Source organism: Sorex fumeus, unplaced genomic scaffold (assembly GCF_029834395.1).
Source record: "Sorex fumeus unplaced genomic scaffold, SorFum_2.1 ptg000048l, whole genome shotgun sequence".
Taxonomy (NCBI): Eukaryota; Metazoa; Chordata; class Mammalia; order Eulipotyphla; family Soricidae; genus Sorex; species Sorex fumeus.
The window spans coordinates 3,179,274-3,193,596 of NW_026606105.1; the positions used below are offsets into that span (position 1 = coordinate 3,179,274).

Here is a 14,323-nt window from a genome sequence, read left to right on the forward strand (position 1 = left end):
TCAGATCCCCCATCTTTCAGTATGTAGACGTTATACCCACCAACTGCCCCCGGTGTGTAATCCCATCAATGGCCAAGACCCAGAGACTATAAAACCCTGCTCCCAGAAGAGAACAGTGCAAAGTCACCTGCTTCCATGCCTGGCTGTCCTCACCCCCTTGGAGGAGGGTGGGTTGAGTTTCCTTCCCCACCCCAAGCATGTTGGCAATCACTGTATCACTATCCTCCCATTGTTCATCGATTTGCTTGAGCAGGCCCAGTAACATCTCCATCGTGAGACTTGTTGTTACTGTGTTTGGCATATTAAATACGTCACGGGTAGCTTGCCCGGCTTTGCTGTGTGGGCAAGATACTGTCAGTCGCTTGCCGGGCTCTCCAAGAGAGGCAGAGGAATCGAACCCAGCTCAGCCAGGCTGTCTGTGTGTAAGGCAAGCGCCCTACTGCTGTGCTATCGCTCCAGCTCATATAAAATTATAAAAAATATAAATTTAAGAATCATAATTCATACCTTACAATTCATACTAGCCCATCTACCTAACTACCTAACCAATTCATTTCATATAATAAGTGACTTATCTTATGCAGCCTGTGAGAATCTAGTGGCATTTTTAAACTCTGAATGTATTTATTAGTTTAATGACGCTGCTGAACCCTGTCATCCACAAGGCCGGCCTCTGAGATCTCAATGCCAATTTAATCCCTGATCATTTTTCACATTCCCCACTAGATGGTACTAACACCAAAGAAATATTATTTATTTCAGATAAATTTAAGAGGTCTGACAGCTAGCTCCACAGGACTAGAGCACATCCTTTGGAGGCAGAAGGCCTGGGTTCGATTTCAGGTTCCACACATGGTTCCCAATCACCCCCAAAAGTGACACATCTTTGCCCATTCCCCACTGCAAGCAACAAGCTGGAAGTAGCCACTGAGCACTCAGAATTGACCCAAAAAAGAAGAGAAGAAAAGAGAGGAGAGGAGAGGAGAGGAGAGGAGAGGAGAGGAGAGGAGAGGAGAGGAGAGGAGAGGAGAGGAGGGGAGGGGAGGGGAGGGGAGGGGAGGGGAGGGGAGAGGGGAGGGGAGGGGAGGGGAGGGGAGGAGGGGAGGGGAGGAGGGGAGGGGAAAGGAGGGGAGGGGAGGGGAGGGGAGGGGAGGAGGGGAGGGGAGGAGGGGAGGGGAAAGGAGGGGAGGGGAGGGGAGGGGAGGGGAGGAGAGGAAAGAGGAGGGGGAGGGAGGAGAGAGGAGGAAAATGCTAAGTGACTTGTGGAAATGAGTAATTAGGAGAGTTAGCTTTTATATGCAAGTTAAAATTTATGAAATAAATTATAATAATTGATTCCTCTACTTCTTTTGGTTGGGCAAATATTTACTAATAGCAACGTGCAGCCTTCACAATATTTTCGAAGTAAAAATCCTTGTTAAGTCAGTCCCAAATGCCATATTTAACAAGTACTTTTGCTAGGTGCTGACTATTCTGTACACCACAGTTAGGATCTTTGCTTTAAGCTTTACAAAGAAAATGAGGTATAAATGTGCCTTGAAAAATTAAATCATTACAATAATCCAATTGAAAATGCATGTTCTTTTATTTAGTCTTATTTGCTCTCAGAGTAATGATGTTAATTTAATATGTAGAAATAAATTGAGGCTTCTTGGGAACTGGTTTATTTGGGGATTTGTTTGTTTGTGTGTTTGGGGCCACACTTGGTAGTACTCAGGGGTTACTCCAGGTTTGACACTCAGGACTCACTCCTGGTGGTGCTCAGAGGACTATATGGAACTCTGGGGATCCAACCCAGGTGGCAGAGTACAAGGCAAGTGCCCACCCCACTGGACTATCTCTCCAACCCCAGGAACTGGTATATGTCAATGGATAATAGATTTACTTCTCTTGTGAGACAAAAAAAAATACCAAAAACATCAAAAACATGTAGAATGGTACTAACTGTCAAACTAAGGTTAACCGAACTTCATTCCATAGCTAACGAGATAAAAATTAGAAGGTTCTCCAAAGGAAAAATAAGATAATAAGATGCTGCGAGGCTGCAAATGCGGTCATGCACTTCCGGGAGCTGGGTTTTATAGTCTCTGCATCTTGGCCATTGATGGGACCAAACTGGCGGGTGCTGGCGGCAGCTGGTGGGTGTGACGCCTACCTACTGGAAGATGGGGGGTCTGGGTGGAGAAGGCCCAGTCCCAATCCGAGTAGGCTTGGAGACCTCAGCCCCGGGACCCGCATGCCTGGGTTCCCTTGCCAGTTCTTTCATGTATGAGGCCCGTCCGGACATGTGGAGTGTGGTCTCAGCATGGCCGTGGCTGGCTCTGGAGGTCCTCAGCTGCTGGGGCTCTGCTCAGGAAGGTGATGCTTAAGTTAAAATACTTTTTATTTTATTTTTTCTTTTGTATCACACCCAGAAATACTCAGGGGTTACTCCTGTCTCGCACTCAGGAATTACTCCTGGCAGTGCTCAGGGATCATATGAGGTCCCCAGTATTGAACCTGGGTATACTACATGCCAGGCAAACATCGTAACTGCTATACTATCACTCTTGACCCCCAAAATACCTTTTTACAACTCATCACATACCTGGAAAAGGTGCCCAGAAAACAGATTGAACAAATGAGGAAGACTTACACCTGCCTCCAAGAGCTTGGAGAACATGAAGTGCACGTCGAGGATTTCAGCCCTGGATACTGGAGAAGTGGCTATGAGGCAGGAATTTAGGGAGAAAGACATCACAGAGAGCTTAGGACCAAGCTTAATAGTTCATTTTTGTATGGAGATAAACTAGTTTTTAAATATTTTTATGAAATCGCCATGAGATGAACAGTTACAAAGATGCCCATGATTGGGTTTCAGTCGTACAATGTTCCAACATCAGTCATTTCACCAGTAAATATTTCCTACCACAAATTTACCCAATTTCTCTCCTTCCACCCTGTACTTCCAGTCGGCCTCTATAGCAGACTCTCTCTGTCTCTCTCTGACTCTCTCTGTCTCTGTCTCTGTCTCTGTCTCTGTCTCTGTCTCTCTCTCTCTCTCTCTCTCTCTCTCTTTCTCTCTCTCTCTCATCTTTCAGTCATTATGGTTTGCGGTATAGGTACTGTAAGGTTATTATGTAGCATTCATTCTTATCCAGAGAGATCATTTCCAACTGTCATTGTCATAAAGGTTCTGTCTCTATCCTACCTGCCTTCTACCCCTCCTGCATCATCTGTGACAAGCTTCCAACTGTGGGCCAGTTCTCCTGACCCTTACTCTTAAAATGATACACTTCTATAGAGAAGTATGACAAGGTACAATGGGTTAAAGTCACCGTTTAGCTTGGAAACAAATAATGCAACATTTATTACATGGGGAAAAGAAAACTGAGACCACTGGAAAAAGAGAAATAGGCAGAAGGATGATGACAAAAATCCGTGACGCATCCACGTCCAGATAAACTTCTTAAATGCTACATTCATACTTATATTTCTTTGCTGATTTATTTTTACTGCCTACAGGGCCTCAGCACAGCTTAGACTATTTTAACGACACAGGCTAAACAAGGCACGGAAGGGAAACATCTTACATGTTAGGTATGTTTTATGTCATGTTATAATCGCTGTTTCAGCGGCATTCAGTGCTCAGCCCTGCTGTTGCCATGACAACCTTCAGAGCAAAAAGAGAGGTTGAGGAAAGTGCTCGGCCATCTAATGATTAATTATGTTCCGTATCCTATAAGCCATTTCCAGGCTACCCACAGCCTCTACTATATAACAGGAATCGGAGGTTATTTGAATTGTATATTTTGATGTGACACGGTTTCCCGTGAACAAAAGGAAAATAATATTTAAATATTATCTCACCTTGATACGAAATTCCTAGGACAGAGTCATAAAAGCAGGTTTAAGGAGAAAATTCCCTCTCTTTTCTCAAACTTGTTTCAACTCTCAAACCTTTGTTGGATTAATATTTGAATCATCTACTCATACCTCTGCATTCTGGACTTATAAGTCTTTTCTATTTCTCTCTATTTCTCTCTTTGGAGTACATATGGATCAGAGATGCATGAGTTTTTATGGGATTATACCACATGTAATTTTTTAAAATATTTTATTTGTAAACTAGTTTTCCATTATACTTTATAATTCCACTATAATTCACTTTCCATGCAGCTGTTTAGGGCTATATTTTATCTTGTTAAAAATAAAGTCTCTAAATATGTGGGGTGTTTGTTTCCACTGTTTCTGTTAGAAAAGTCACTGCAATTAACATCTTCTTAGCTGATCTCTACATTTACACATATCCTTAGGGCAGTATCTGAAGTACAATGACCAAACCACAAGTTACTCCAAGATTTATTAGTCTTTTTCATGGAACTTGCTACTTTAGTTCTTATTACAAACATCTACTTATTACTTGATTAAGGTGGGGAAAGACCAGAAGGAAAATGGACCTTTTGTGACATAATTATCTGAGAATAATCTCATGTAAAGCATGACTGTTTGTTATTAAATTGTGTGAGGTGTTAGAGCCCCATTAATATTTGATCACTTGATCACTTGACATCCCATCACTCATCGATTTGCTTGAGCAGGCCCCAGTAAGGTCTCCATTCACCCCTGTCGTGTGCTACTGAAGCCCAATGGCATCTGCTCGTTCTTGGAACACAAAGAGCCTCAAACCAATCTTTCAAGGTCTTGACGAAGAAGTCTGAGCATCTCGTAGGTGGGCAGCCACACAATCTTTTGACGTCCCATGGAATCCAGTCGGTAATGGCTCTAGTCCAGCGGTCATCTCCAAATTTCATTATGTATCCAGCCCATCTAAATTTCGACGCCTTGGCAAATGAGACAGTGTCCCTGATTCTTGACCATTGATGGAGGTTGGAACTCCAGATTCTTTCTCTCATTTCAGTGAAGTGTGATACTCCAAGCATATCTCTTTCAATTCCTCTTTGGGAGACCTGAATAGCATTTTCATCCTGTTTTCGTAGGGCGTGGGTCTCTGAGGCCCAGGTTTCTGGAGATGTTACTGGTGCCTGCTTGAGCAAATCAATGAGTATCGGGATGTCAAGTGATGTCAAGTGATGTCAAGTGGAATTAAAGAGATGTGCCCGGAGCCAGAGTTTCTTCATCCTCTTAGTTATTTCTTCAATGCTCTTGAAGGCATTCCAAGGCACTCTCTTCCTCCTGTGCAACTCAGGTGCCAGGTAATTCATCTTGTTGATTTCTCAACGTAGGCACACATAACTGTTGCATTCAGAGGTGTTCGTTCAGTTGAGAGCGAATGGAGCATCAGAAACGAGACCGTTTATCATAAACATTGTCTTCATAAGATTCAGCTGTAGTATGACCTTTCCACACTCATGGTCGAAGTCGGTCAGCATTTGTGCCACTTGGCTAATGTTTGGTGTTTTGAAAATGATGTCATCAGCAAAACAGAAGTGGTGTAGTTTCCGACCGTCTATTTTCACTTCCATTCCTTTCCATTCCATCGTCGCATGACATTCTCGAGGGTGGCACTGAAGAGTTTCGGTAAAATGGTATCACCCTGCCGAACCCCTCTCTTGATATGAATGATCACTTCCTTGTAGAATGGTAAGATACTGGTAGTGAATCCGCAATACAGCTCACGGAGGATCCTGATGTATTGAGTTTGAATGCCCTGTTTGACTAGGACTTCAATAACCACTTCCATCTCAATAGAAACAAAGGCCTTCTTTAAATCAATGAACATTAGACAGAGCAGCATCTTGAACTCCTGAGAAACCTCAATGAGCTTGGTTATCATGTGGATATGGTCCATCGTGCTGAATCTTTTGTGGAACCCGGCTTGCTCGCATGGTTGTCCTTCATCTAGTGTTCTGCCAATCCTATTCAGGATGACTCGAGTGAACAGCTTATAGATGACAGACAATGGGCAGATCAGGCGATAGTTGCCAATGTCATGTATGTCTCTCTTCTTGTACAGTAGTACAGTCCTGCTGGTTTTCCATTGGGATGGAACCTTGCATTCATACAGGTAGTATGTGAAAAGCTGAGCCAGTGTGTTGATGAGTACTGATGGCAGGTTCTTCAGGTGTTTGGGTCTGACCTTGTCTGGACTAGGTGCTGTTCACTTCTTTACCGAAATGGCATGTTGGATTTCGGAAGGGAGAACATTGAGAATGACATATCCATCCTGCAGAATTTGGTATGTAGGCAGAGTAGAGAAGAGATCCGAGTAGAAGTCATGGATAATCTTCTCCATTGCCCTTCTGGAAGATGTGAGAGATCTATCAGGACATAGAAGGACAGTCATCTTGGTTTTGTAGCTGGCAAAGGACAGGCGGGCATTGCGGATGCTTTTCCCAGCTTCTGTCACATTTGCCAGCACTGCTGCTCTTCTCTCTTTGAGGTCTTCCTTTATCACTTCTCTGCATGGCTTTGCAAGCTCGGACGTTCGCTTGTGGTTGCCTGAGGCTTGTGCCAAGTCACATTGGTGAATGAGCTCAACAGTTTTCAAAGACAGGCATTTTTTTTGTGGCTATCTCTCTCTCAGCATTCCTCGCACAATCATGGAGATGCTGAACCAGTCTATTGTATTCCTCGTCAATGTTGTCAATGACGGCATCTTCCCATGTTGCCACAATAGTGCCAAAGAGCACTAATGTAATTCCCATTAATATTTAATCCAATTAATCTCAAAGCTCTACTACTTTCATCAGAAAAAAATAAATCTAGGGGCTGGAGAATAGCACAGCAAGTAATAGTATAGCTGACCTGGCTTTATTTCCCAGCATCCCACACCATCCCTTGAGCTCCACAGGGAGTGACCCTTGAGCACAAAAGCAGGAGTAAAGCTTGACTACTGACAGGTGTGACCCATAACTCCAAGAATAAATAAATACATAATCTCATGTTTTCATGAAATTGCTTTGCCATTTCAGAGTTTCCTTCAGAAAACCTGCCTCAAATTGTTAAAACTATACACTTTTAGTCTCATGAGAATGCAAGACAGCCTCCTTGAATTTTCTCTATATTGTGCCACAGTTCATTATTTTAGAAATGCAGTCCTTTCCTGGTCTTGGTCTGATCCTGACTCCCATATCCTCAGGTACATACTGTCCTTACTTCAGATCAGGTGATGTCCACTAAGATTCAGTACAGGGGTCCAGAATACCTTTCTACCTTCTTCTAGGCCTCCACTTTGACAAAAATGAGTCCAGCCTTGACTTGAATCAGACCTGCCGTCTCCTGTGTTTGCTTCCCTTCATCCCAGACTAAGGGCTAAGGTACCCTGGAAGTCTCTCCCATCATCTTCAGTGAGAAAAAGCATGTTAAAAGCAGCCAGCTCAGAAGCTGGAGAGATAGCACAGCGGGTAGGGTGTTTGCCTTGCACGCAGCCAACCCCGGTTCAATTCTCAGCATCCTATATGGATCCCCAAGCACTTCCAGGAGTAATTCCTGAGTGCAGAGCCAGGAGTAACCCCTGTGAATTTCTGGGTTTGACCCAAAAAGGAAAAAAAAAGCAACCAACTCTATTTGGCTACTGAATTATTAACACAGGGCATTTATTTAAAGTCAGTCAATTAGCTTGCAGTGTACAAAACATGAAGTGGCATTCATGATCTCCCAAAGACCCCTCTGGGGACTAGGTAAGGTACAATGTTGTAAAAAATGTTTGAGGGCGGCCAGGAAGAGGCTCTTCTCCTAGCCACCCATGTATGGGGTGGGCCCCTGGCCACTTGTCTAGCTGGGGCAGCCTGGAACATGGGGCAGACAGTGGAGGAAACGAGGGCCAAGCCAGTTGATTGATCAGATTCCGTTTATGCCATTCTCCCCACGTGCCTGCCCCAGTCTCTCTGAGCCCCCCATTCTAGTCTCACACTGTCCCTCATTCCCGTCTCCTCCTGTCCATCCTGCTCATCTCTCCATGCTCTAGCTCACAGCCTGAGCGCTCTTTCTGTCTCTCTGTCTCTCTGTCTCTGTCTCTGTCTCTGTCTCTGTCTCTCTCTCTCTCTCTCTCTCTCTCTCTCTCTCTCTCTCTCTCCACGTGCCTGCTCCTGTATTCTTCTACATTCTTCTCTCTCTGTCCCCCTTGCTAGCCTTTCCACGGTCGATCATGCTGTCCTGCTCTCTCTCTCCAGCTCTCTTGTCTCTCCAACTCTCCGGAACTCTGGGCTGACACTGCACCCAGTCAGGTAGCAAAATCAACATAAGGAAGCCCTTCCTGAGGGCCCAACAAATTCAAAGGGAACACCACCTAAAAGGTATTTCAAAGCCCTTCCTGATTGCCCCAGCAAAATACCTCCTAAGGTGTTTTTTCTCCTCTCCTCAGTCCAATAATTATCAACATCTTAATACTAGTTATTTTTGTATGGACACAGTAAGAGATACCATTGAGGCTTGTAGGGCAGCTCTCCTGGGAATCTCTTGCCCTAGACTTAGACTACAGCGCTCAGGCCAGATTAATCATTCCTAACCCTAGCAGGTTCCAAATCTAGTTATTACTTTTTGGATCATGACAGCATTTATCCATGACCAAGCTCTTAACTTACAGTTAAGCATTATGGCACTTTGGCCAGTCCTATCTCAATGCCAGGGTAGCACATAGCTTACCACTTGCCCTGGTTCCATCCAGTCCCTCGTCTGGACCCTGTTTTGGGGGGCACTAGGAAGTAAAGGCAGCTGAGGCTTAAGTGAGAGAACAGATGCCCAGGAGGGAAATATCACTGAGAGTCACATAACAAAAGCATACTGTCTTCTTGTGTCCACACAAAAAGGACATTGCTCTGAATAAACTATGCAAAGGACTTAGGGAGAAGAGAAAAACAATATTTACAAGTCAGCAGAGCTCAAAGAAAGAAGTTACAAATAAACACAGAGGAAGGTACGCACTGTGATGAGAGCAACCCAATAAACCTAAACTACCTGAGGCTATGCAGGAAGGAAAAAACAGTGTTATCCTACATCCCCCCCCCCTTTTTCTTTTTACAAAAACACAAAATTTGAAACAGAGGAACAATTCCAAGTACAAAACAGTCTCATTAGTTGTAGTATGATTTCAGTCCAATTCTGGACCCAGAGCAGTGCTTGCAGTAAAGCGTCCAATTGTCCTGCACGCTGTCCAGGGGTGATGAGAGTCACCAAAGATGAGAGTCATTTAATCCCATTCCGAAGAAATGAAGTGTCTGGATCAAAACTAAAGAGATCTTCCTGTAACAGCATCAGTAGTGGTTGCAAAAAATGAGTCCCAGGGGAACAGCTATTAGGAGTCCGATAAATTTCAGGAAGTACTGGATCATTGGGGAGCCCTGGAACGGGAGCATCACAACTTCTGGCAGGAGTACTTCAGTAGGGGGAGTACTATGCAGGAAGGACAAAACTGTGTTATCCTACACAATATGATTGTTCTCTCTCAGGGAGAGAGGAGACAAGACAGTGTTCTCTTGTGATTATGTTTTGACACTTCTTAGCCCTTGGGTGTATATACCTTTTCTATCTAGACAGAAAGCCTGGAATATCTCCCACTATTGACCCTCCCTGAAGTGCTCCCAGATGTGTCCCCTGGCCCTTGCTGCCCCATGTTTTTTACCCAATCATATCATGAGAGGAGGCACTTACTTCTTATGGGCATAGCTGCTTCTAAGTTTCTTAGAAAGTTCAAAGATGATCAGAAACTTAAAGCTGACTTAATTCTTGAGGCATCAATGAGAATTAAAGTTTCTATGCCTACTCTGAAAATTGGGTTGTTGGCGCCTTCTTTTATGTTTGTTTTACTTGCTGTACAAAAAAAAATCCTCATTAATTCTCTCTCCCAATTTCTCAGTGTAATCTCATCAAAAACAGTGTGCTAAGAATTCTCTAGCAATGTGTTTACCAAAAGAGTTGTGAATTTCTTTTTAATGTGTGAAACTCTCTTAGAAGTGTTTATCAGGAGTCATTTGTGATCTGAATTTCCAGAGTTGCAATTTAGATAGGTTAAACCCAGAATTGAGCATCTGAAAAATTGAACCACAATACTTAGATGTTACAATTTCCTGGGACTGGAGAGATTGTACAGTGGATTGGGCACCTGTCTTGCACACAGCCAACCGAAATTCAATAATTGGCATCCCATATGGTCCTCTGAGCCTGCCAGGAGTAATTTTTGAGTGCAGAGCAAGGAGTAACCCCTGAATACCACTGGGTATGGCCACACACACCCACCAAAAATACCTAAACAATTTCCTGTAGGCAGTTTCCAAATGCTGGCATAAAAGGTATGTAGTTATACCCATAAGTTATTCTTTGTAAGAGAGAGGCATAGAGGCAACCAAGTATCCTATAATTTCCTGAATAAATATGAAAATAAGATTAAAACACTCTCAGTTCTAGTTCTTTTCACTCATATAGAATGCATCACAGTTAACTTGATCATATTCCAATGTGTTATGAATTTCTCATAAAGTCCAGTTATTCATTTTACTTTGATGATAAGACAGTTACACTCCACTTCAAAGGTTTCTGTCATTTATAAGCTCCCCTCTCAGCTGCTCATACACTGCCAGAAGGAAGGTAAATGATTATAAGCACCTTGGAAAGCTATTAGGCTGGAAGCTGTGTGGCTGAGAATATTCATATTCTATGCTTTAATAATTCCAGTCTTGTTACATATCTAAACAGAAATCTATCCATATGTTTGTCGAAATCATGCTCCATCTACAGAATATTGTTTATATAAGGTAAAGGTAAAAGGTAAAGGCCCTCCCGTTGATCGTCGATTTGCTCGAGCGGGCCCAATAACATCTCCATTGGAGACTTTGTTGTTACTGTGTTTGGCATATCGAATACTCTCGGTAGCTTGCCGGGCTCTCCGAGAGGGATTGTTTATATAATAGTGCCAAATTGAAAACCATCAAGGCAAAGTGAAAGATTTTTTTCAGAATATTTCCACATAGTACAGAACTATATGAAGATGAAGGGTAATACCCAAAAGTACTAATTTGAATGAATCTCAGAAGCACGAAATTGAATGAAAGAAGCTAGACACGGAGGATTGCATACTGTAGAATTAAATCTGTATCCCAAAAGATAGGAGTGCACACCTCTGAGGTTTGAAGTAGGGAGAGCAGTAACTGGAGGGTGTGGGGAAGAGGGTGTCGGGCAAATATGGTAGGAGAGAAGGTGGATGGTGCAAAGTTTCTTTGTGTCTTGAGCTTTTCCTTGGTGTCAAGGGCTGTGTTCAACTTGGAAAAAATACTTACCATACTTTATAGGTGAGCATTTTTCACATCAATGAATGTCAAAAAAAATGGAGAAGGGGCTACACCCAGCAATACTCATGGGTAACTTCTGGCTCTGCACTCAGGAATCACTCCTGGCAGTGTTTAGGGGAGCATATGACATGCCGACGATCGAACCCAGGTAGACTGCCTGCAAGTCAAGCACCTTACCCATTGTCCTAGCTCTCCAATCCCTAGAATTTTTAAACTACTCTTTCTTTTTTGCTTCTGTATGTTTTTTTTTTACTATAGCTTGTTGATTTTTATAGTTGTAGAAATCTCTTATAAAAATTCTGAGATAGAGGCTGGAGCAATAGCACAAGCGGGTAGGGTGTTTGTCTGGCATGTGGCCAACCTGGGTTTAATCCCAGTGTCCCATATGGTCCTCCGAGCACCGCCAGGAGTAATCCTGAGTGCAGAGCCAGGAGTAACCCCTGTGCATCGCCGGGTGTGACCCAAAAAAGAAAAAGAAAGAAAAAAATTTGTGTTTTGTTATTTTTGTATCTGTTAATGAAATATTACAGCCTTTAAATTAAATTATTGCATTCGATATGCCAAACTCAGTAACAAGTCTCACAATGTTACTGGGCCTGCTCGAGCAAGTCGATGAACAATGGGAGGACAGTGACAATGATCCACTAAATTATGCTCAATACAAAGTATGCACTCAATATATATATTAATAAAATTAATATGATCACTAAAATATACTAGGGCTGGAGCGATAGCACAGCGGGTAGGGCGTCTGCCTTGCACGCAGCCAACATGGCCAACCTGAGTTCGATTCCTCCGCCCCTCTTGGAGAGCCCGGCAAGCTACCGAGAGTATTCGATATGCCAGACACAATAACAACAAAGTCTCCAAAGGAGACGTTACTGGGCCCGCTCGAGCAAATCGACGATCAACGGGAGGGCCTTTACCTTTTTACCTTTAAAATATACTACAGATGAGGTAAAATAGCTTACAGTTAAAATAAATCTTGGCGGGCATGGCTGAGTGGATTTGGGCACTTCTCCACTACGAGCTCCAGAGCGGTCCCGCCTGTCTCATCCTGCCTTGCCCCACTTCCACACTGGAAGCCACACCCCCCTGCCAGCACCAAGCCGTCACTATGGCCCAGGGTCTCAGAGGCACTGTAGCAGACTTCCGTGGATTTGATGAGCGTGCTGATGCTGAAACTCTTTGGAAAGCCATGAAAGGTTTGGGTACTGATAAGGAGAGCATCCTGACTCTGCTAACATCCTGAAGCAATGCCCACAGCCAGGAATTTGCAGTGACATTTACAACTCTGTTTGGCCAGGACCTTCTAAATGACCTGAAATCAGAATTAACTGGAAAATTTGAAAAATTGATTGTGGCTCTGATGAAACCATCTCAGCTATATGATGCCTATGAGCTGAAGCATGCCCTAAAGGGAGCTGGGACAGATGAGAAAGTCCTGACAGAAATCATTGCCTCGAGGACCCCCTGCAGAACTGACAGCCATAAAGCAAGTCTATGAAGAAGAATATGGTTCAAGCCTGGAAGATGATGTAGTGGGGGACACTTCAGTTTACTACCAGAGGATGTTGGTGGTTCTCCTTGAGGCCAATAGAGACCCTGATACTGGAATTGATGAAGCTCTGGTTGAACAAGATGCTCAGGCTCTGTTTCAGACTGGAGAGCTGAAACGGGGAACCAATGAAGAAAAATTTATCACAATCTTTGGAACAAGAAGTGTTTCTCCTTTGGTACATCTACACAATGGAGTACTATGTAGCTGTTAGAAAAGATGAAGTCATTAAATTTACATACAAGTGGTACTACATGGAAAGTATAATGCTAAGAGAAATGAGTCAGAAAGACAGGGATAGACATAAAAAGATTGCATTCATCTGGGGGACATAAAGTAACAAAATAGGAGATTAATACCCAAGAATAGCTGAGATCAGTACCAGGAGGATTACTCCATGCCTTAGAGGCCAGTCAGGCATTCTAGGGGAAAGAGCAGCTCAGATAGAGAAAGGAGCACCAAATAAAGGGTGTTTAGAGGATCCTCCCAGGATGCGAGATGCATGTTGAAAGTAGACTATGGACCGAACAAGATTGCTACTCAATGCCTCCTTTGCAGACCACAACACCCAAAAGGAGAGAGAGAACAAAAGGGAATGCCTTGCCACAGAGGCAGGGTGATAAGAGGGGGATGGTGGTGGGAGGGATACTGGGATCCATGGTGGTTAAAAATGGGAACTGGTGGAGGGATGGGTACTTGATCATTGTATAATCGAAACCCAAGCACAAAAATTTGTAAGTCTACAACTGTACCTCATGGTGTTTCACTGATAAAAATTAATTAAGAAAAAAGAAGTGTTTCTCACCTGAGAAGGGTGTTTGACAAATACATGACCATATCAGGATTTCAGATTCAGAAAAGCATTGACCGAGAGACCTCTGGTAATTTGGAGCAACTTCTCCTTGCTGTTGTGAAATCGATTCGAAGCATACCTGCCTATGTGGCAGAAACACTTTACTATACAATAAAAGGAGCTTGAACAGATGATCATACCCTCATCAGAGTTGTGGTTTCCAGGAGTGAGATTGATCTGTTTAACATAAGGAAGGAATTTAGGAAGAATTTTGCCACCTCTCTTTATTCCATGATTAAGAGTGATATATCTGGGGACTATAAGAAAGCCCTCTTGCTGCTCTTTGGAGGAGAAGATGACTGAGCTGAGCCACCGCCTGGAGAGAGACCCTGCACTGTGTCTGCCACTACCCTAACCCGGCACACTCACCGCACTGCTCCTGTAGAGTCTGCACAGCGTCTTATTCATACTAGCATGTGAATGACCGATGTAGGAGAACAGAGAGTTGCTTCTTGCTCTGTGATTGTTACTGTACTAAAGCACAGTGTTATGAAGTCTTAAGTCTGGCTCATTTATATATTACTAAGTCTAAAGCCTGGCTTATATATACTTGCCTTAAGAGGTTAGACTGCTTTGAGCCTTTAATGAAAACTTCATTTACATCTAATTAGCTGCCATATTGTCTTATTCGGAACCTTAACTTTGAAATTGTGAACTGGAAGGATTAATCAATTTTCTCCTAAAATC

At 43.3% G+C, this 14,323-nt stretch overlaps 1 pseudogene; it reads left to right on the forward strand.

Moving 5' to 3' along the window:
* Window positions 1-12,322: 12,322 nt before the first annotated feature.
* LOC130032453 (annexin A5-like) lies at window positions 12,323-14,056 on the forward strand (annotated as a pseudogene).
* Window positions 14,057-14,323: the final 267 nt, after the last annotated feature.